This window comes from Salvia hispanica, chromosome 6, assembly GCF_029641045.1.
Source record: "Salvia hispanica isolate PSC_SH4W2 chromosome 6, Shi_PSC_v1, whole genome shotgun sequence".
NCBI lineage: Eukaryota > Viridiplantae > Streptophyta > Magnoliopsida > Lamiales > Lamiaceae > Salvia > Salvia hispanica.
This window is the reverse complement of record NC_142697.1, coordinates 30,019,250-30,040,744: the sequence shown is the minus strand read 5'-3', so window position 1 is coordinate 30,040,744 and position 21,495 is coordinate 30,019,250. Positions and strand designations below refer to the sequence as shown.

Below are 21,495 nucleotides of genomic sequence, written 5' to 3'. Positions count from 1 at the left end.
CATGATTTTCACCACATTCCGCTCATGGATTTGGAAATCCCTCACGGAAACAGAGAAACAATGGAATGTATCACTGCTAATGGATTGCTTCTTCTCTTCTCATTATCAAAAGTAATTATTCCTGTTTATATATGCAATCTGATTACTCGTGAATATATGGAGCTCTGTTTCATGCGGACTACATCCCGGGTCATTCGTTGAGTTTTGGATTCGGTGCGAGCAAAATAAGTGGGCAATATATGGCCGTTTGCATCAATTCGAGCACCGACTCTTATTATGTATACACCCTTGGAACACGAACATGGAGGATTGTTGAAGCCGGCGCTGCTTCTGGTTTCGGATTTAGACGTCCAAGCATTGAATGTAATGGCAACATTAATTGGAGAGTATTTGATTTGTGCGGTGACATGTGGATTTGTGGTTTTGATGTTGAAATGGAATGTTTCATGATCTTCTCCATTCCTCCCGTGGGAGATGGATATCGATGTTTGATATTTTAGTGTAATTGGATTAACTTGATTGATCAGTATTGTCGTAATGAGACATCATATAAGTCTGGAGGTGCGGAGTGCACGCTTATTTGTATTCATTATGATGTTAGATGAACGGGGGTCCGGGGGCAGCGCTCCCGGGTAGCGGGGTCCAAGGGGCGGCAGCCCTGGCTGGGGTCGAGCTTGGAAATTTTTTATTTCCAACGAAGTTTCTGTATAAGAAATTCATCCGAAAATGTAATTTCTGAAAGTCAAAGAACTAATTTGCAATTTCGGAAACCTTTTGAAAATTAGTTATTTTCGGTTATTTTCCCAACAGATGCACTGTTTCATCAGCAGATGCACTGGTTCGTCTTCTTCAAAATCTGATCGATTCTTCTGGTTCAAGATACACTTCGAAAACATTAACATACAGAAGCTCTGATTTCTCTGAATTTTATCCGATCAAATATTTTGGTAGAACCACCGAAATTGATTTGATCTGAAAGTGATATCTTCACGACTTTCAGATTGTCCGTTTTGTTCAATATTCAAATTCTCCCTAACAAAGATCAAATCAATCTGAAAATGTCGAACAAGGAAACGGTGAAGGAAGGAACGAAAGGTTTCGCGAAGTTGGATAAATTTGCTGGCCAGGATTTCAGACGCTGGCAAAAGAAGATGCATTTCATGCTGACGAATCTCAAGGTCGTGTACGTTCTGAGTACTCCCATGCCTGAGGCTGTTGAAAATGAAACTCTGGAACAGACGAGGAGGCGGATGAAGTGGGAGAACGATGACTACATATGTCTTGGTCACATCTTAAACGGTATGTCTGATTCCCTATTTGATGTGTATCAAAATGTTAAGTCTGCTAAGGAATTGTGGGATTCCCTCGAAGCCAAATATATGGCAGAGCAAGAAATTTCTTGTTGGTAACTTTATTAACTATAAAATGGTTGATTCGAGGCTTGTCATGGAACAATACAACGAATTGTTGAGGATATTAGGACAGTTTTCCCAATATGATATGAAAATGGATGAATCCATTTCTGTCTCTAGTATTATTGATAAACTGCCACCTTCTTGGAAGGATTTTAAAAATAATCTGAAACACAAGAAGGAGGAATTGAACTTGGTCGAACTTGTAAGTGATTTCCAAATTGAACAGTCCATACGTGATATGGAAAAGAGTTCTGTTGGTAATACTAAAAACATGGTTGGTTCTTATGTGAACATGGTGGAAGAGGGTGAATCCTCAAAGGCTGGTAAAGAGAAACGTAAGTTTCAAGGGAAACGGTTTCAAGGGTATAACAATAAGGATGCAAATAAGAAGCCTAAACTGACTTGCTGGAAGTGTGGCAAATCCGGGCACTTCAAGAAGGATTGTAAGTCTGGAAAGGGTGGAGGAAAAGTGGAAAACGAGGCTGGTTCAAGTGGATCCAAGGATCCTGAAAAGCAATCAGGTTCATTTTCTGTACCTAATAATCATTCTGTTGAGAATTATTATGCATCAATAATCTCTGAAGCATTTTATGTGCATGATGATGATATGTCATGGTGGATTGATTCGGGTGCAACATGTCATGTATGCAAGGATCGTCAATGGTTCAAGGATTTTAAACCAATTGAAGATGGATCTTCTTTGAAGATGGGCAACGTTGCAACTGAACCAATCAAAGGAATAGGATCTGTTAGACTAGTATTTACTTCTGGAAATTCCTTAGTATTAGAAAACGTTGTATATGTACCTGGTATTCGTAAAAATCTAGTTTCTGGCATTGTATTGAATAATTGTGGTTATAAGCAAGTGTTAGAAAGTGACAAATACATTCTGTCAAGGCATGGTACTTTTATTGGATTTGGTTATCTATGTGGCATGTTTAGGTTGAATCTAGATGTCTCTTTTGTTAATAATTCTGTTTGCATGACTTTTACTAGTATTAGTAATCATGTTATTAAATCAGAATTGTGGCATTATAAGAGATTGAAAGATATATCGAAAATGAGTTTAATACCAGCATTTGAGTTGAACAATGAAAAGTGTAAAACTTGCATGTTAACTAAAATAACTAGACAACCTTTCAATAAGAATGTCAATAAAGTTACTGAGGTATTAGAACTTATACATAGTGATTTGTGTGATTTTCATTCGACTCCATCACTTGGTAATAAAAAGTATGTAGTTACTTTTATTGATGATGCTGCTAGATTTTGCCATGTCTATCTATGCCATTCAAAAGATGAAGCTCTTGATAAATTTAAAATCTTTAAAGAAAGTGTAGAGCTTCATCATGGTGTGAAGATTAAAACTCTTCGCACTGATAGGGGATGTGAGTATTATGATCCAGCGTATTTTGAATCTACTGGTATAGTACATCAAACGACTGCTCCATATACACCACAACAAAATGGTGTAGCTGAAAGAAAGAATAGAACGTTGAAAGAAATGATTAATTCAATGTTGTGTTATTCTGGCCTAAGTGAAGGATTTTGGGGCGAGGCTATGTTAACAGCCTGTTATTTGTTGAATAGAGTTCCTAATAAAAGGAACAAGATAACCCCTTATGAACTTTGGCATAAGAAACCACCAAAATTGAGTTATCTCAGAGTTTGGGGTTGTCGAGCAGTGGTAAGACTAACTGACCCTAAAATGAAAACCATAGGTCAAAGAGGTATGGATTGTGTGTTTCTTGGGTATTCAGAAAATTCTGTTTGTTATAGGTTCATGTCATAGAACCCAATGACTATGTATCAGTGCACTCTATTATTGAGTCAAGGGATGCTGATTTTGGCAATGAGGATAGATTCACGTCTATACCTAAACCTGGAGGCATGATTGCAAGGTCAAGTAACTCTGATGTAACTGGAAAAGTGATGGATACACCTCCTGATGCTAGGAGAAGTGGTAGAGCAAGAAAAGTTAAGTCTTTTGGAAATGATTTCCAATTGTACTTACTTGAAGGATCAAGAAATGAAATTAATTTTCAATATCAATATTGCTTTACTATTGGTGATGATCCAAGGACCTACAAAGAAGCTATGGCTTCAAGAGATTCTGCATTTTGGAAAGAGGCAATCCAAGAGGAGATGGATTCTATAATCCAAAATGGTACTTAGAAACTGACTGATTTACCACCTGGCTGTATAGCCTTGAATAGTAAATGGATCTTCAAAACAAAGATGAAGGTGGATGGAAGCATAGACAAATATAAAGCCAGATTGGTTATCCAAGGCTTTAGACAAAAGGAAGGAATTAACTACTTTGACACTTGCTAGGATTTCCACAATTAGATTATTGTTAGCACTTGCTGCTATACATAATCTTGTAATTCACCAAATGGATGTTAAGACTGCCTTCTTGAATGGTGAATTAAATAAAGAGATTTATATCAAACAACCAGAAGGCTTTGTCATGCCTGGTAATGAACATAAGGTTTGTAAGTTGGTGAAATCTCTTTATGGACTAAAGCAAGCCCCAAGCAATGGCATCAAAAGTTTGATGATGTGGTGTTGTCGAATGGTTTTGTATTAAACCAAGCAGACAAGTGTGTATATAGCAAATTTGATGCTACCGGTAAAGGGGTTATCATTTGCCTATATGTGGATGACATGTTGATCTTTGGTACTGACCAAGATCAAGTTGATAAAACAAAGGAATTTTTGTCATCTAAGTTCGAGATGAAAGACATGGGGAAGGCTGATGTGATTCTTGGAATTAAGATCACACATGGAGAACAAGGAATTTCCATTTCTCAATCACATTATATTGAGAAGGTGTTGGAAAAATTTAACTTCAAAGATTGTTCTTCAGTTAAGACTCCTTTTGATCCTAGCGCAAAACTCGTGCCTAATAAAGGAGTTGCTGTAAATCAGCTTGAATATTCAAAGGCTATTGGATCACTAATGTATGCTATGATTAGTACTAGACCCGATATAGCCTTTGCTGTTGGAAAATTGAGTCGATATACTCATAATCCAAGTTTAATCCATTGGCAAGCAATGAATCGAGTATTTAAATACTTAAAAGGAACCATGGATTATAGGTTGACCTATTCTGGATTTCCTTCTGTTCTTGAAGGATATTCGGATGCAAGTTGGATTACGAATATGGAAGATCATTCTTCCAAAAGTGGTTGGGTATTCCGTCTTGGAGGTGGTGCTATATGTTGGGCATCAAAGAAACAAACTTGTATCACGAATTCAACAATGGAATCGGAGTTTGTGGCATTAGCAGCAGCTGGTAAAGAGGCTGAATGGCTAAGAAATTTAATATATGAAATTCCATTGTGGCCTAAACCGATATCACCTATATCTATCAGATGTGATAGTGCAGCTACCTTGGCTAAGGCATATAGTCAAGTATATAATGGAAAGTCAAGACACTTAGGTGTTAGACATAGCATGATTCGTGAACTTATTATGGATGGTGTGATATCTGTGGAGTTTGTGAGAACTCATGATAACTTAGCCGATCATTTAACCAAAGGGTTAAGTAGAGATCTTGTGCACAAATCGGCTATAGGGATGAGATTAAAGTCCACAACAAATCTTTGATATTAAGATACCCAATTCTCATTTAGTATGATACTAGATGCAGAATTCAATGTAGAAGATACCCAATTCTCATTAAGGTATGTGTTCGGACCTACAAGTTAAAGAGGTTGAATATATATATATATATATATATATATATATATATATATATATATATATATATATATATTCTTAATAGTTCTTTTGAAAAATTGCATATGTAGGTGCAAGAATAAAGGAGCTACCTATATAAGCATGAAGTTTAGCCGCTTCAAGAAGCTGGGACTTTGTTTCGACATGTTTATGAAGGATAAGGACATAGGCTAGTAAAATATAGTATCAAGATAGAACATATTCGTATCTAAACTTTTGTGTACATTATCTTCGTGTATTCAATGTGAGTTCCCAGGCTTCAATCCTTAGAGACACCCGGGGTATTCGAATATTTGGAATGTGTAGTGTACTAATATGGAATTTAATCGTTACGATATTTCATTTATGCAAAAGTTTGAATGTTTGAGATGACTTGTTTTAGTTAATCAAGGATTGCACTAAAATACGGGAGGATTGTTGGATTTTTTTAGTGTAATTGGATTAACTTGATTGATCAGTATTGTCGTAATGAGACATCATATAAGTCTTCTGGAGGTGCGGAGTGCACGCTTATTTGAATTCATTATGATGTTAGATGAACAGGGGTCCGGGGGCAGCGCCCCCCGGGTAGCGGGGTCCAAGGGGCGGCAGCCCCTGGCTGGGGTCGAGCTTGGAAATTTTTTATTTCCAACGAAGTTGCTGTATAAGAAATTCATCCGAAAATGTAATTTCTAAAAGTCAAAGGACTAATTTGCAATTTCGTAAACCTTTTGAAAATTAGTTGTTTTCGGTTATTTTCCCAACAAATGCACTGTTTCATCAGCAGATGCACTGGTTCGTCTTCTTCAAAATCTGATCGATTCTTCTGGTTCAAGATACACTTCGAAAACATTAACATACAAGAAGCTCTTATTTCTCTGAATTTTATCCGATCAAATATTTTGGTAGCACCACCGAAATTGATTTGATTGAAAGTGATATCTTCTCGACTTTCAGATTATCCGTTTTGTTCAATATTCAAATTCTCCCTAACAATTGAGATATGTATTTGTGTGTTTTAAGGGACTGTGTTATTGGTACACACAAGAAAATGAAATTGTCATCTGGATGATGAAGGAATACCAAGTCGAGGATTCTTGGGCCATAGAGTACAAGTTGAGTACTATTGGTTTTGATTTTCAGATGGAGTATGTGTATGTTCATCCGATTAACATTTTAAAGATGTGAGTGCTTGAATTCAAGGTGTTCCACGAGTTAGTAATGAAAGTGCACTATTAAGCCTTGCTTGATTTGATTGTGTTAATCCATGCTTAATCTATTCTTTCATCTTTTGAGCCAATTATGACGTCTAGTCTTTGTGCATTCTGTGCGTCTATTCTTGTGTCTTTAGTGTTTTGTTCGAGGACAAACAAAAATGTAAGTTTGGGGGAGTTGATACGCCCGGATTTTGCACTGTTTTAAGGCCATTATTTGGTCCGTTTTTGTCATCAAAATCACTCTACATGTCCATTATTTGCATATTCTATACATTTTGGTATTTTGACGTGTTTTGTGAGAAATGTGCATATTTGAGCCGAAAAGGGGAGTAAAAACGCATAGTCTGGAAATCTGAAGTCAGACGGCGACCGGCGACCGCCGCGAAGTTGTACGGCGACCGCCGGCGCCCGGCGGTCAGAGCTATGTGGCGGCCCACCTCGGAAATTTACGCTAGGAGAAGAGTCTCGCCCGGCGACCGCCGGAGGACATGCGGCGGTCCGCCACCGAAGGGTCAGAGTCTCTGGACTCCAACGCGGCGACCGCCGGCCAAGGTGCGGCGGCCCGCCGGAGAAAGGCGGCGAATCCGACCAGCCCTAGATTTGCTCCAAGATTTACCAAATTGTGAAGATCTTTTCCTTCTATGATGAGGAATAATCTTCCCCTATAAATAGGACCTCAAGCTTCATCAAAGAGAGTTTTTTTTCCGACACACAACGAGAACACATTCATAGAGATCAAAAGCTAGAGTACTTCAATTGTGCAAGGAGTTGAAGAAGGATTTCAAGAACATCAAGAACGACAAGGATTCAACCTACGGGTTTTATTTGCTTTAGTTTTATGTTCATATTGCTTTCCCTTCAATCTATGTTTTTAGTTTATTCAGTCATGTGTAACTAAACTCATAGGATTCTGGGGATGTGTTAGTAGCAACTTTGGTTATACAATTCCGTTTTCTATTTAATATCCGTTTTGTTTTTACTTTGTTTCTTCCCTAAGTTAATCATGATGCTTCATAATTGAGTGACACAATTATGTATGATTCAATACAACTTGCTTCATAACTGTGACAGAGTTCTAGCGAGTTAGATCCACTTAGTAGACACTACAGTTAGCTTCCTTTAAAACGGCACTGTTAATTGAGAGTGAGGACTTTTCAAGGGTCTTAGGAGCTTTTTGGAGTTACGTGTTAGGATTGACAACCCTAATGTTAGTAATCAACGTTTGTATCGCATGAGCATAAGCTAGGTGACTCGTCCTTTCAAAGTATTAACTGTGCTAGGGTATTGTAGTTTGGAATTTGTATAACCATAAAGCGAAAGCACATCCCTGGAATTCCCCTTATCTCTATACTTTTCTCTCCGTGATTTGCTTGTTTTTAGTTGTTTACTGTTTTAATATTTACTGTTTTCAAAAAGTTACAAAAAATTCTTGTTTCTCCAGATAGTAATTGAGTTCTAGTAGAAGATAGACACTTTGTGTAACTCTTCCCCGTGTTCGATACCCGGTACTAACCTTTTGCTATACTATACCTACTCTGTATACTTGCAGGTATTTATAGTGCAAATAAAAAGTGCATCAAGTTTTTGGCGCCGTTGCCGGGGAAGATAATTCACTTTGGAGTGATATCTTCAAACGGATAATTTTACTACTTTGGATTTTTATTGCTTTCATTTTATTTTTATTTTAATTTTTTTAGTTTAATTTGTTTTTGTTTTCGAGTCTTGCAGGTTTTGTATGCGAACGCGTTCTGGGAAGTACACCTTAGAGCCGCTTGATTTAGAACTTGAAAGAACTCGTAGAATAATAAGAAGTGAAAAAGGATCAGGAACAATGGGTGACCGAACAGATATTGAGAAGCTGCAGGAGATGGTGAAGTTGCTGATGGATGAGAGAGATGCGGAGAGAGCAGCCCGAGAAGCCATGGAAAAGAAGAACAGAGAAACATTACCTGTGATGAACATGTTCAATCATGGGAATATGATCACTTTTCCTAACGGCCCTCGTATTGATGCTAACAATTTTGAGTTACGCATGCCCCTTATCCAAAGGGTCGAGCAAACTCCTTTTGCAGGTAGGGCGACTGAAGATGCTAACCGCCATCTCTCCAAATTCGTGGAAATCGCAAATACTCTGAAATTAAATGGTGTCGACGACAATGCCATACGGGTAAGACTTTTTCCATTCTCTTTGATTGATTCTGCTAAGGAGTGGTTTGAGTGTATGCCACCAGAAAAGGTCTCCACATGGAATGACATCGTAGCTGCCTTCCTCGACAAATACTACCCGCCAGGCACTATTTTGAAGCTCAAAAGTGAGATCTTTCAGTTCACACAAGGCCATGACGAGCCCCTCTATGAGGCATTTGCTCGTTTCAAAGCTCTTCTTCGAAAGTGCCCAAACCATGGTTTTTCCATAGACCATCAGGTAGGAATCCTCTATAATGGATTTAACGAGAAAATATGTGCTATGCTTGATTCAGGGGCAAATGGAGGATTTCTAAGAAAGACAGGAGAGGATGCCATGGCGGTGATCGAGGAGTTCGCCACCAATAGTCGGGGGTGGTCGAAGGAAAGGCATGCCACGAGAAGAGTAGCAGCCATAGAAGAGGCCGAAGAAAGTTCTTTTGCTAAGGAGTTAGCAGAACTTAGAGTCAGGATTGATCAAATGGACATCTCGAGGAAGGAAGATCCAATTCCGGCAACTTCCATAGTGGCGGTCAATGCACCCGAAACTGCCAAATCAACTGTGGAAGAAATCAACTACGTGCAAGGAGGCGGTCCCAGAAACTACAATAACAATTATCGCCCTAATCAGGGGGGCGGTAATTTCAATAATTATAATGGGAACCGTCCGCACCCAAATCTTTCTTGTTCTAACAATAATTACTTGCAACCCCCTGCAGGATTTAATGTTAGCAAAGGAGGAGTGGTTGAGCCGATGAAGAAGGAAGATAAGTATGAACAAGGAATCACGAAGATCTTGGAAGTAATTACGCAAGATAGGAAGATTAATGACACCAAGATCGGAGTGGTCGAAGCAAGGATAAACAACCTCGAGCAAGGAATGAACACAATCTCGGCAGCTGTAACCAATATTGCCACTCAAATGGAGCAAATTCAGAAGAAGTTAGATGAGGATAGAGCAAAGGCAGCAGCAAGAGTGGATGATATTAACAAGAAATGGGTGGCAAAGCAGAAATCTGGGGACTGCCCAGATGCCGGCGGACCGCCGCACACCCCGCAGCGGCCCGCCACTGAGACGGTAGAGACACCAACCAGACAGGACTGCCCAGTCGCCGGCGGACCGCCGCACACCCCGCAGCGGCCCGCCACAGAGAAGGCAGAATCGTCCACTAAGCAGGGGCTTGTGCGGCACAACGGGATTGTACTCCCTTTTCAGCCAAAGAGGAAGTTCAAGCTTGAAGAGCAGTTCAAGCATTTCCTTAACATGTTTTGCAAGGTCCATACTAACATTCCTCTTGTTGAATCGTTGCAGGAGATACCAAAGTATGCAAAGCTACTAAGGGAGGCGGTAATGAGGAAGAAAAAGCCGACTAAAGCCGACCTTAAGCTACCGCATCATTGCAGCGAGATCATCCAAAAGGAAAGGGCAGTGAAGCAAAGAGATCCGGGCCAGTTCATCATTAGATGCCGAATTGGAGAAGGGAAAGTTGACAAAGCACTGTGCGATTTAGGATCGTCCATCAATCTCATGCCACTGAAGTACTACGAAAAGCTCAATATTGGGCCACTCAAATCTTCAGACGTAACACTCAGGTTGGCAGATAACTCGTCTATCAAGACTGTAGGTATGATTGAGGATGTCCTAGTTAAGGTTGATGATTTTATTTTTCCCGCCGACTTTACTGTGCTTGACATGAAAGTAGACAAGAACGTCCCTCTAATCTTAGGGCGAGATTTTCTTGCCACTTGCAAAGCTTTGATTGATGTAGGTCGTGGCGAGATTACAATCAGTGATAATCATAGTCAATCCACCTATAAGATCGAGGGCGAGATGCTGAAATTTGAGGAGGCAAAGCGGGCAAAAATGGAACAACAGTGCAGAACAGTCATGGCTACCGACTTGACCAAGCCCAAAGATCCCTTTGATGCGGAGGATCCTTCTACCTCCACTATCTACATTGTCAAAGAGGTAAGACACTCTTCTAAAAAGGGTGATGCTAATTCTTCTACATCTGCTCCACAGAAAAAGAAACAGAAGAGAAAGAAAACACCCAAAGAGGACCCCGAGATATACGTCATCAAAACCAAAGAGGGGAAGTACAAGTGGTGGAAGAAGCTAGGGACCAAGTTGCTCCCTATGCCAATTTTCAACACTCGAGTTATTGATCCGCCCAACTAGTGGGCCACTTCAAGTCGAGCTAACGACTTTAACAAAAGCGCTTATTGGGAGGCAACCCAATTTTCTTTTATTTTTTTTATCTTCTCGTTTTTTTTTATGTTCTGTTTTAAAAAAAAAAATAAATAAATAAAATAAAATAAAATAAAATAAAAAAATTTGGTGGCGGTCGCCGCACTTAAAGCACGGCGGTCGCCACACGTGTGTTAACATGTGCAGGAATGATCGGGCTTAGGGCGGGCCAGAGTAACCGCTGCACGGGCCGCGGCGGCCCGCCAGGATTGCTTTTTACGAAGGCCCGTGTGGCGGCCCGCCACGAGAGACGCGGCGGTCGCCACACGCAGTCCAGAGACGGGAGTGAGCCATAAAAGGTATGTTTTTCATTCCTTTTCCCATTCCTTCTCAAATTCTTTCCTTGCACACCACCCCCACTTATATAAATCACCAAATTCACACACCCACACTATCATTCTCTCAATTCTCTCCAAGTTTAGAGCTCTTCTTCTACAAATTCTCTCCACAAAAAGGTATGAATCCTAACTCAATTTCTGAGTTTTGCTTTACTTCTTCCATGGATTGTGCTTTATTTTGGGTGAATTGTTCGGTAGAATCTCTTAATTCATGATGGGGGATGACTATGTGTATGAATTTTTGAATTCTATGGTTTAAATTTTGCTTGTTTGGTGATTATTAAGTTGTGAATGATGATTCTCTCTTGGTTTATAGTGTTTAAAAGTTGCAATCATGTTCATAGCATTGTGAGGCTATTATTACTTCCATGAATTGCAATATTTGTGATGTTGTAGAGATTGTTGGTTCTTATGGATATTTGGTTGATACGTCTCTGCATGGGGGATGAATTCACGTTGGGGGATGATTTTTTGTGTCCTAATTTTGTTGATTTTGCTTAACATGTTTTTATGCTAGAAATTAGGATGCTATTTTACCCAAGCGTGCATATAAGTTCTTATCTCTTGATTTCTACTTGGTTGAATGCAAGTTTGGGGGAACTTTTGATCTCCTACTTGTTGGTACTCTTCTAAGAGTGTAATTTCTTTTGTAGGATAATGGGATCAAAAGGGAAACCAGAGAATGCGAAGAACTATGGCATTAGCCTTGCCACGGAAGAGCAAAAGGCTATGTGGAAGAAAGTGTCGGCCCGAGAGACGGCACCTTCTAGATATCCCCACGATTTCCCTCTCCAAACTTTGGGGATCATGGAGGATTTTTGGAAGTTGTGCGACGTGGGTGATGGGAATGGCCTCGCCTACATGTTCCAAAGGAAGTGGCCATCGTTTCGAAAGTATACTCTCGAGTTCCTCAGCTTGCTAAAGGTCACTAAGGATCGCCGCCAAAATTTTCCACTTAGCATCGATTTCCGCCTAGGGAACCGTTGGCACTCGCTCACCATGGAAGAGCTTAGTGGGATCTTCCATTGCTTCGAGCCCAACCCCGAAGAGGACAATGAATATGAATTTTCAGAGGTTTGGGGGGCGATGACAAATGAGCAAGAGCATGCAGCGGGCTATGCCAGTCTCCATCAATTCGCAACCCCGTATTGAGGTACCTCCATCGTGCTATGACTCAGCTTATGTTTGCTCGTATCGATGGGGGAAGTGTCTCCCAAACGGAGCTCAACGTGATGTGGTGCCTACTCAACAAGAAGGGAATCGATTATGGGACCCTCTTTACTTACTATGTGGATAGGATCACGAAGAAAGACTGGGGCGTCATTTGTTGTGGGGGATTGATTACGGCAATTGGTGAACATTTGGGGATATCTTTTGCCGGTATGACGGAGGATGGTGGAGAAAAGTTCATCACCTATGAGGTGCTATTTTCGGTGGGGCTTTTGAAGACCGATGGTTGGGGTCAAGGGTATTTTATGCAAGTAGCGGGGATCACTTTCCCGTTCCACTCCCGCAATTGACCAAGTTCGATGTTTGGGCAAACCAAGCCAATTGGAAGCTCGACACACCCGCCCACCGGAGAGCTATCGAGGCTAACCCCGTCAATGGGGAGTTTAGAAAGAGGAACATTCCCTCTCGCATTCCTCAATTTGAGCACGATGAGGATTCCGCGTTTGATGCCATTGATAACTATGAAGAGGGCGCGGAGCATTCACAAGCTCAAGGGAATGAAGCAGCGCCACCACCGCAATCCCAACCACGACGGGAAGAGGAAGAAGAAGAAGAGGAAGTGGAAGGACATCGCCGCCGGACAAGAGCGAACCGCCGCCGCGGGAGGCCAAATCCGGAAGAGGAGTTTCAAGTCAACACCTCCGCCCAATTAGGAGAAATTTTCTCCTACATGCAAAACATGTCCAACACTTGGGACAATCGATGGGCGGAGCAACAAGCGGAGAATGCCTACAACTGCCAAGGGTTGACGGCTCAAGGCGATTGGCGCACGGCGGAACAAGAATTTTGGGAGCAACAACGTTTGGAAGACGCTCATCGGCGTCAACAATATGAAGAGCTCCGGATGATGGCCGCCGAAGCTAGAGAGGAACGAGAGACAATGAGGAGTGATATCACGTACCTCGTTGGAGCTTTCGAGGATCTTAGCGTCCGTTTCCCTCCACCTCCTCAAGATTGAAGAAGTCAAGCTCGATGACTTTAAATGAGCATTTGTACCATGTTTTTGGATGTTTTTGAGACGTTTTATTTCGTTGTTTTAACAATTTTTTCTTTATTTTTAAGTATTTTTGGTTTTGGTTTAATTTTGTGCTTTGCAAAAATTTTCGCAGGTTCTGACCTCTCCGTGGCGACCGCCGCAAGCTCTGCGGCGGTCCGCCACCTGAACGCTGGAAAGCTTCTTTGACGTGCGGCGACCGCCGAACAGCTGCGGCGGACCGCCACCTGGGCACATTTTTCCAGCGCGATTTTTCGAAATTCTTCGAAATTTCGCCCCGCTCAACCTCTACGCGAAATTTTTCAGGGTACGTTTTTGTTTTCAGTAGTTTACTCACGCCCCTACTGACTCTACAAACTTATTTTACACTTTGTTGTAAATAAGTTTGGGGGGATGAAGTGGTGGACCGTGAGTTTAGGGTTTTCTTTTTGTTTTTTGTTTGTTTTTGCATTAATTTTCCAAAACCCGTAGGAGATTTTTGTGTTCTAAAAATGTTTTCTTGAATCCATGTCATGAACATAACATGAAGAACTTAGAAACACGCATGCTTAGGGACACATTAGACCGAGTTGCCAATGATATTATATTCCATCTATGTTTAAGTGTGGCTTAACGTTTTGATATGATGGTTGGGTGAAAAGGTGCATAATTAGTGAATTGCTTGTTCGCCTTGAATCGTGCTTCTACCTTGTGAGATTTGAGCCTTAAATTCTTTCTTGTGTGATTTATCTGTATGCATGTATATGTTTCTAGAACTTGCTCCTAGTCTGCCTAAGTTTACATAGTGTTTAAGTTGATTTAGGAGGATGTTAGGCCGTCTTTTCTTAGCTACTTTTATATCCAAAATTTTCGACCCTCTCAATTTTTTCCTTTGGAGCCAATTTTGAGCCTTTAAGCCTTTTCTTTGGAAGCCAAAATAAATGGGGGGACAATTCCTTGGGTTAGTATAGTTTTGTTATCTTCTTTTGTAAAGGAATTGGAGAGATAAGGAGGAAAGTATAAAAAGTAGTGTGCTTAATATTAAGAAAGTACAAGTTGCGAAATTGAGAAAAATTCCAAATATGTGCTTGATCTTAGAAAAAAAGAGAAGGGATGTGTAAGAAAGAAAAAAAGAAAGAAAAAAGAAAGAGAAAGAAAGAAAAAAAAAATATATGTGTGAAAGGTTGTGAAAAAAAAAAAAACGACGAAGGATTGAAAGTAAGTTGAAGGAGAAAAATAAAGTGTTAGAAGTGCCTTAAGTTTTAGAAAAGTGGAGTCATCTTAACTCTACTTGGGATAGTTTTATATTTGAGTCACTTTTTAGCCAAATATTCCTCACCTACCAAAGAGCCTACGTTACAACCGAAAAGAAAGACCTTTCGGACTTTTGATGCTTAATCACATTGAGTAGAGGAGGGATTAGACTTTGAGCAAGCCTATGGTAAACTTTGCATGATGCATGATTTGAGTGATTTACACTTTACCTTTATACACTTTGAGAGTGAGAGAAAGAACACTTCCCATCTTTGGAAGTTTGCCACATGTGAGTGCTTGAATTCAAGGTGTTCCACGAGTTAGTAATGAAAGTGCACTATTAAGCCTTGCTTGATTTGATTGTGTTAATCCATGCTTAATCTATTCTTTCATCTTTTGAGCCAATTATGACGTCTAGTCTTTGTGCATTCCGTGCGTCTATTCTTGTGTCTTTAGTGTTTTGTTCGAGGACAAACAAAAATGTAAGTTTGGGGGAGTTGATACGCCCGGATTTTGCACTGTTTTAAGGCCATTATTTGGTCCGTTTTTGTCATCAAAATCACTCTACATGTCCATTATTTGCATATTCTATACATTTTGGTATTTTGACGTGTTTTGTGAGAAATGTGCATATTTGAGCCGAAAAGGGGAGTAAAAACGCATAGTCTGGAAATCTGGAGTCAGACGGCGACCGGCGACCGCCGCGAAGTTGTACGGCGACCGCCGGCGCCCGGCGGTCAGAGCTATGTGGCGGCCCGCCTCGGAAATTTACGCTAGGAGAAGAGTCTCGCCCGGCGACCGCCGGAGGACATGCGGCGGTCCGCCACCGAAGGGTCAGAGTCTCTGGACTCCAACGCGGCGACCGCCGGCCAAGGTGCGGCGGCCCGCCGGAGAAAGGCGGCGAATCCGACCAGCCCTAGATTTGCTCCAAGATTTACCAAATTGTTAAGATCTTTTCCTTCTATGATGAGGAATAATCTTCCCCTATAAATAGGACCTCAAGCTTCATCAAAGAGAGTTTTTTTTTCCGACACACAACGAGAACACATTCATAGAGATCAAAAGCTAGAGTACTTCAATTGTGCAAGGAGTTGAAGAAGGATTTCAAGAACATCAAGAACGACAAGGATTCAACCTACGGGTTTTATTTGCTTTAGTTTTATGTTCAGATTGCTTTCCCTTCAATCTATGTTTTTAGTTTATTCAGTCATGTGTAACTAAACTCATAGGATTCTGGGGATGTGTTAGTAGCAACTTTGGTTATACAATTCCGTTTTCTATTTAATATCCGTTTTGTTTTTACTTTGTTTCTTCCCTAAGTTAATCATGATGCTTCATAATTGAGTGACACAATTATGTATGATTCAATACAACTTGCTTCATAACTGTGACAGAGTTCTAGCGAGTTAGATCCACTTAGTAGACACTACAGTTAGCTTCCTTTAAAACGGCACTGTTAATTGAGAGTGAGGACTTTTCAAGGGTCTTAGGAGCTTTTTGGAGTTACGTGTTAGGATTGACAACCCTAATGTTAGTAATCAACGTTTGTATCGCATGAGCATAAGCTAGGTGACTCGTCCTTTCAAAGTATTAACTGTGCTAGGGTATTGTAGTTTGGAATTTGTATAACCATAAAGCGAAAGCACATCCCTGGAATTCCCCTTATCTCTATACTTTTCTCTCCGTGATTTGCTTGTTTTTAGTTGTTTACTGTTTTAATATTTACTGTTTTCAAAAAGTTACAAAAAATTCTTGTTTCTCCAGATAGTAATTGAGTTCTAGTAGAAGATAGACACTTTGTGTAACTCTTCCCCGTGTTCGATACCCGGTACTAACCTTTTGCTATACTATACCTACTCTGTATACTTGCAGGTATTTATAGTGCAAATAAAAAGTGCATCAATTAGTCTACATTTGTGTGTTCGGGTTCAAAGATTTGTTTGCTGTGTAGTGTTTGGAATCTAAGGTTTCTTTGTCGTGTAGTAAAAGGTGATTACATCTAAGTAGATATAAATGAGAAAAATAAGTTTTAACTACCTATTTCAATCTAATGCTTTATCAGATGGTGCCGATCAATCTCTCACTACCATCAGCTCACAGAGATCGATATTCCTCACGTAAACTCAGAATCAATGGCTAATGGATTGCTTCTTTTGTACTTAGAGTTAGCATATTCTGAAATGTGGAGGCGTGTTGAAGCCGGCGCTGCTTCTAGTTTCAGATTTTATGGTCAAAGCATTGGACTGTATTTGATTTGATTTATAACGTGTGGATTTGTGGTTTTGATGCTGAAACTAAATGTTTTAGAATCTTCTTTGTTCCTCCTGACGAAGATAGAATTGGAAATTGGGATTTGTCTGTTTTGAGGGACTGCCTCTGTTATACATACACACGCAACAACGAAGTTGTCATTTGGATGATGAAGGAATACCAAGTCGATGATTCTTGGACCATAGAGTACAAGTTGTGTACTATTGGTTTTGGTTTTGATTTTGATTTGGATTATATATGTGTTCATCCAATCAAACATTTTAAAGATGGTGACATTTTGATGTTGCTGGAGGAAATTGATGTCATCTACTACTCCAACAAGACAAGAACTTTTGAACGAGTAGATATGATTAAGGATGCATCCGCGGTTTATCGTACCGCCCTGATTTTCACTCCTAGCTTTTTCTCTCTCAAGAATTTCGGCTTTGAGAATGTGTTCTCGTTTTAGTTCATAATTTTAGTCTTTTGTGTTAGTGTTCAGAATCTAAGGTTTGGTTTGGGTTATGACGTTTCTTTGTCGTGTAGCATTCGTGTTTGGTCTGGTCGTGTCAACCCGGCATACACACTACATACTGAGCCTAGCTAGTATATATATTTTGGGATGTGTGTAATCTGTTATAGACGTTCTCCGTAACATGGCCAGTTAACTAACTTCTCGGAGAGATAAGGTAATCGAACCTTCAACGTTCTCGAAAGATAGACCACGAATTGCTAATTTTCGGACGTTCTCCGATGAACAACAATTAAGAAACGAAAGATAATATTCTTGTTGCTTAAGACAAGTTTAGGGAAAATAATATATTCATTGATTCATTGATTAAAATGATAACAAGCTCTCCTATTTCTAATATTAGAATACTGATACCCTAACTTATGCAACAAGAAACAAATATCTAACAAATATGGGAAAGATATGGTGAATAAAATATAACTAACTAATTAGGAGATCTTAAAATATATGATTCGTATCAACTCCCCCACGGTTGAAATCCACCTTGTCCTCAAGGTGGGAACCACGAAGCAACAAAGAGAGTTGAAAGCAGAAGCTTCGGCGAGGCATGCCCTCCTGGATCAAACACACACCGAACAGCTGGACGTCTCCCTTCTTTACCCCCATAAAAAATCAACAAAGGCAGACTAATGTGGTCGTCCAAATTCAACACTAAAATGGAAAGCTTTGCCACACATTCATGAATGCTCAAACACGACGTGTTATTTCGCGGAGGAATCAACCTTGCATCGGCGTTGAGCGATGTTGGTTGATAAATCATATTTGCAACATCACTACCATGCAAATCTCCATTTTCACCCAAGAAATTCTCAATAACATCTTGGGATATCACTCGAGCAACATCGAGAGATGCGACGACCTTCTTCACTTCCTCAATAGGATCAACCTCCTCTTTTTCTAATAGCAATGTCTCCTTCTCTTCACTAATATCTACAACATTGGGTGGGTTGTATAGCTGCAAGATTGGGGCCAGTGGGGGCAGACCATCGTGAAGCAATTCGCTCTCCTCTCCATTTACGTCGGGGCTACACGACGGCGCTGGTGGTGGTGGGATTTCAGAGACAGTCGGTAGCGGGTGCTAGATGGATCGTGACAGAGAGAAGGACGCGAGAGGCGCCTGGATTCCGCATCGTGAGGCGGCGGGTAGCCGAGAGTGATTGGTGGAACGTATGCCGACGACTCCCAACATGTAGGTGAATGCGGTGGCCGGTATGGGGGCGGTGTGGGCTAATATTCTTGCTGTGCTCAGTCCCAGCAGGTAGAGCGTCTTGGTTGATCATAAGCTGAGTATCGTCGGGCTGCACAGTGTGTCAGGGAATCCCCAACAGAGGGTTGGTGCGCAGGTGGCCAAAGCCTCTCAAGTCTCTCAAATCTCCGGTCGTACGCGTCCATACGCGACTCCAATTTGTCCAAGGCAATCCATAGATATTCCAACTTCGCCAGATTGGAGGCTTGTGGCGTCAAGCCCCTTAGCGGAGGCATCACTACACCGTTACTATGGTGTAGTGACCGGGGCGGCTCTCCTTTGACAAAGGCAACTACGGGTCACGCATACCATAGGGAAGTCCCGGATCGAGTGGACGCAACTCCCTGAATCGTTGTAGTCCCACCTGCTTTGGCCTCTCGAGGCGAGAAGGCAACCCTCGGAGATGTGGTGGCTGAGGCTGGTCATAGGTCCGGACTCCCCTCGATTGTCTCTGTCCTGGAAGGTCCCACGGTGCCTGTCTCGGTTGCTCCAATCGCTGGTGGTGGGACTGATATGGCGGGTCCCAGTAGGTTCGGAAAGTGGCCACGAATATAAAAGAAGATGGAAGTGGAAAATGGGGAATAAGTATTGCGGCTGAAATATATTTTTTTTTTTATGTTGATTGATTTGGGGGATATGGATGAACGAGATGGAGGATAGGTGTGGCTGTGATGGTGGTCTTGCGGCTGAAACTTTTTTTTTTTTGGATATAGATGAACGAAGATGGAGGATGGGTACGGGATGAAAGCACGTTGTTACAGACATTCTCCGTAACGAAGCCGGTTAACTAACTTCTTGGAGAGATAAGGTGATCGAACCTTCGACGTTCTCGAAAGATAAACCACGAATTGCTGATTTTCGGACGTTCTTCGACGAACAACAATTAAATTCCAAAGTAGTAAAATTATCCGTTTGAAGATATCACTCCAAAGTGAATTGTCTTCTCCGGCAACGACGCCAAAAACTTGATGCACTTTTTATTAGCACTAAATAAACCTGCAAGTATACAGAGTATATATATTATAGCTAAAGGTCAATACCGGATATCGAACACGGGGAAGGCAAACACAAAGTGTCTCTACTAAGACTCAATTACTATCTGGAAAAACAAATAGGTTTTAAAAAACTTTTGAAACTAGAAACAATAAAAAGCATATAACAACTAAATGCAAATAAAATACGGAGATAAGCGATAGAGATAAGGGAATCCCAGGAATGTGCGTTCACAGTTATGGTTATACAAATTCCAACTACAATAACCTAGCACAGTTTATACTTTGAAATCACCTAGCTTATGCTAATGTGATACAAACGTTGATTACAAAATTAGTGTTGTCAATCCTAACACGTAACTCCAAAAAGCTCCTAAGACCCTTGAAAAGTCCTCACTCTTAATTAACAGTGTCGTTTTAAGGAAAGCTAATTGTAGCGTCTACTAAGTGAGTCTAACTCGCTAGAACTCTGACACAGTTATGAAGCAAGCTATATTAAATCATACAAGATTGTGTCACTCAATCATGCAGCATCAGAACTACTTTAGGGAAGAAACAAAGTAAAAATAAAACGAATATTAAATAGAAAAAGGAATTTGTATAACCAAAGTCGTTACTAACACATCCTAGAATCCTATAAATTTAGTTACACATAATTGAATAAGCTAAAAACATAGATTGAAGGGAAGACAATTTGAACATAAAACTAAAGCAAATAAAACCCGTAGGTTGAATCCTTGTCGTTCTTGATGTTCTTGAAATCCTTCTCCAACTCCTTGCACAAGTGAAGTACTCTAGCTCTTGATCTCTATGAATTATTTTGCAAGTAGAAGCTCTCTAATTTGATGAAACTTGAGATCTTATTTATAGGGGAATGCCAATCCTTATTGTAGAAGGAAAAAATCTCCAAAATATGGTAAATCTGGGCGCAAATCTAGGGCTTCTCGGATTCGCCGCCTTTCTCCGGCGGGCCGCCGCACCTTGGCCGGCGATCGCCGCGTTGAACTCCAGAGAGTCTGTTCCCTCGGCGGCGGACCGCCGCATGACTTCCGGCGGTCGCCGGACGAGACTTCTCTTCCAAGCGTATTTTTCCAAGGCGGACCGCTGCATGATCTGTCCACCGGGCGCTGGCGGTCACCGCACATATCCGCGGCGGTCGCCGGTTGCCGTCTGAATCCAGATTTCCAGACTTTGCGTGTTGGCTCCCTTTTTCGGCTCAATTATGCACGTTTCTCACAAAACACGTCAAAATACCAAAGTAGACAAAATATGCAAATAATGGACGTGTAGAGTGACTTTGACATCAGAAACGGACCAAATAATGGCCTTAAAATTGTAACGCCCCGCCCTCCTAGGGTATAATAAATTCGGCGATCGTTACCTGGACGACTTAAATGCAGCAAGAACAAGGCTAGGGTTTCATTAAAAGGGATTTGACCTAGGTATTTAACAAACCAACGAGGCAATAAAACAAGGTTTAATCAAGAATAATCAATAAAGAGTGGATAACATAAATGACGATCAAAATCAAGGGTTCGACTCGAATTCAACGAAAATGCAAAAATGTCTCAATCAAAGATATAAGTTCAAAACGACTAAGTGATAATAAAGAGTTTCAAAGGAATTAGCGGAAGCATCCAAGAGGAAGTGAAGCCATGTATGAAGACACGACTACACTCGAAGTTCAAATTAACCATCTTATTAATTAACTCTACTCAACACCCGCCACCGCTTGTCGCCATTCAACCTGCACATAAGGAAAACACATGCAGGGCTGAGTATTTTGAAATACTCAGTGAACTCGTTGCCAAAACATTTTATAAGTTATGCCACCCTTACCATAGTGAACTCGAGTTTTAAGCAGTTATAAAAGAGTATCACGAGTATCACAAA

At 40.8% G+C, this 21,495-nt stretch overlaps 1 non-coding gene across 1 annotated transcript; it reads right to left on the bottom strand.

Moving 5' to 3' along the window:
* Nucleotides 1–8,657: 8,657 nt before the first annotated feature.
* Nucleotides 8,658–8,764, bottom strand: LOC148923540 (small nucleolar RNA R71). The gene has a single exon (XR_016133077.1). It is a non-coding gene; the product is annotated as a small nucleolar RNA R71 (small nucleolar RNA).
* Between the last annotated feature and the right edge of the window lie 12,731 nt (nucleotides 8,765–21,495).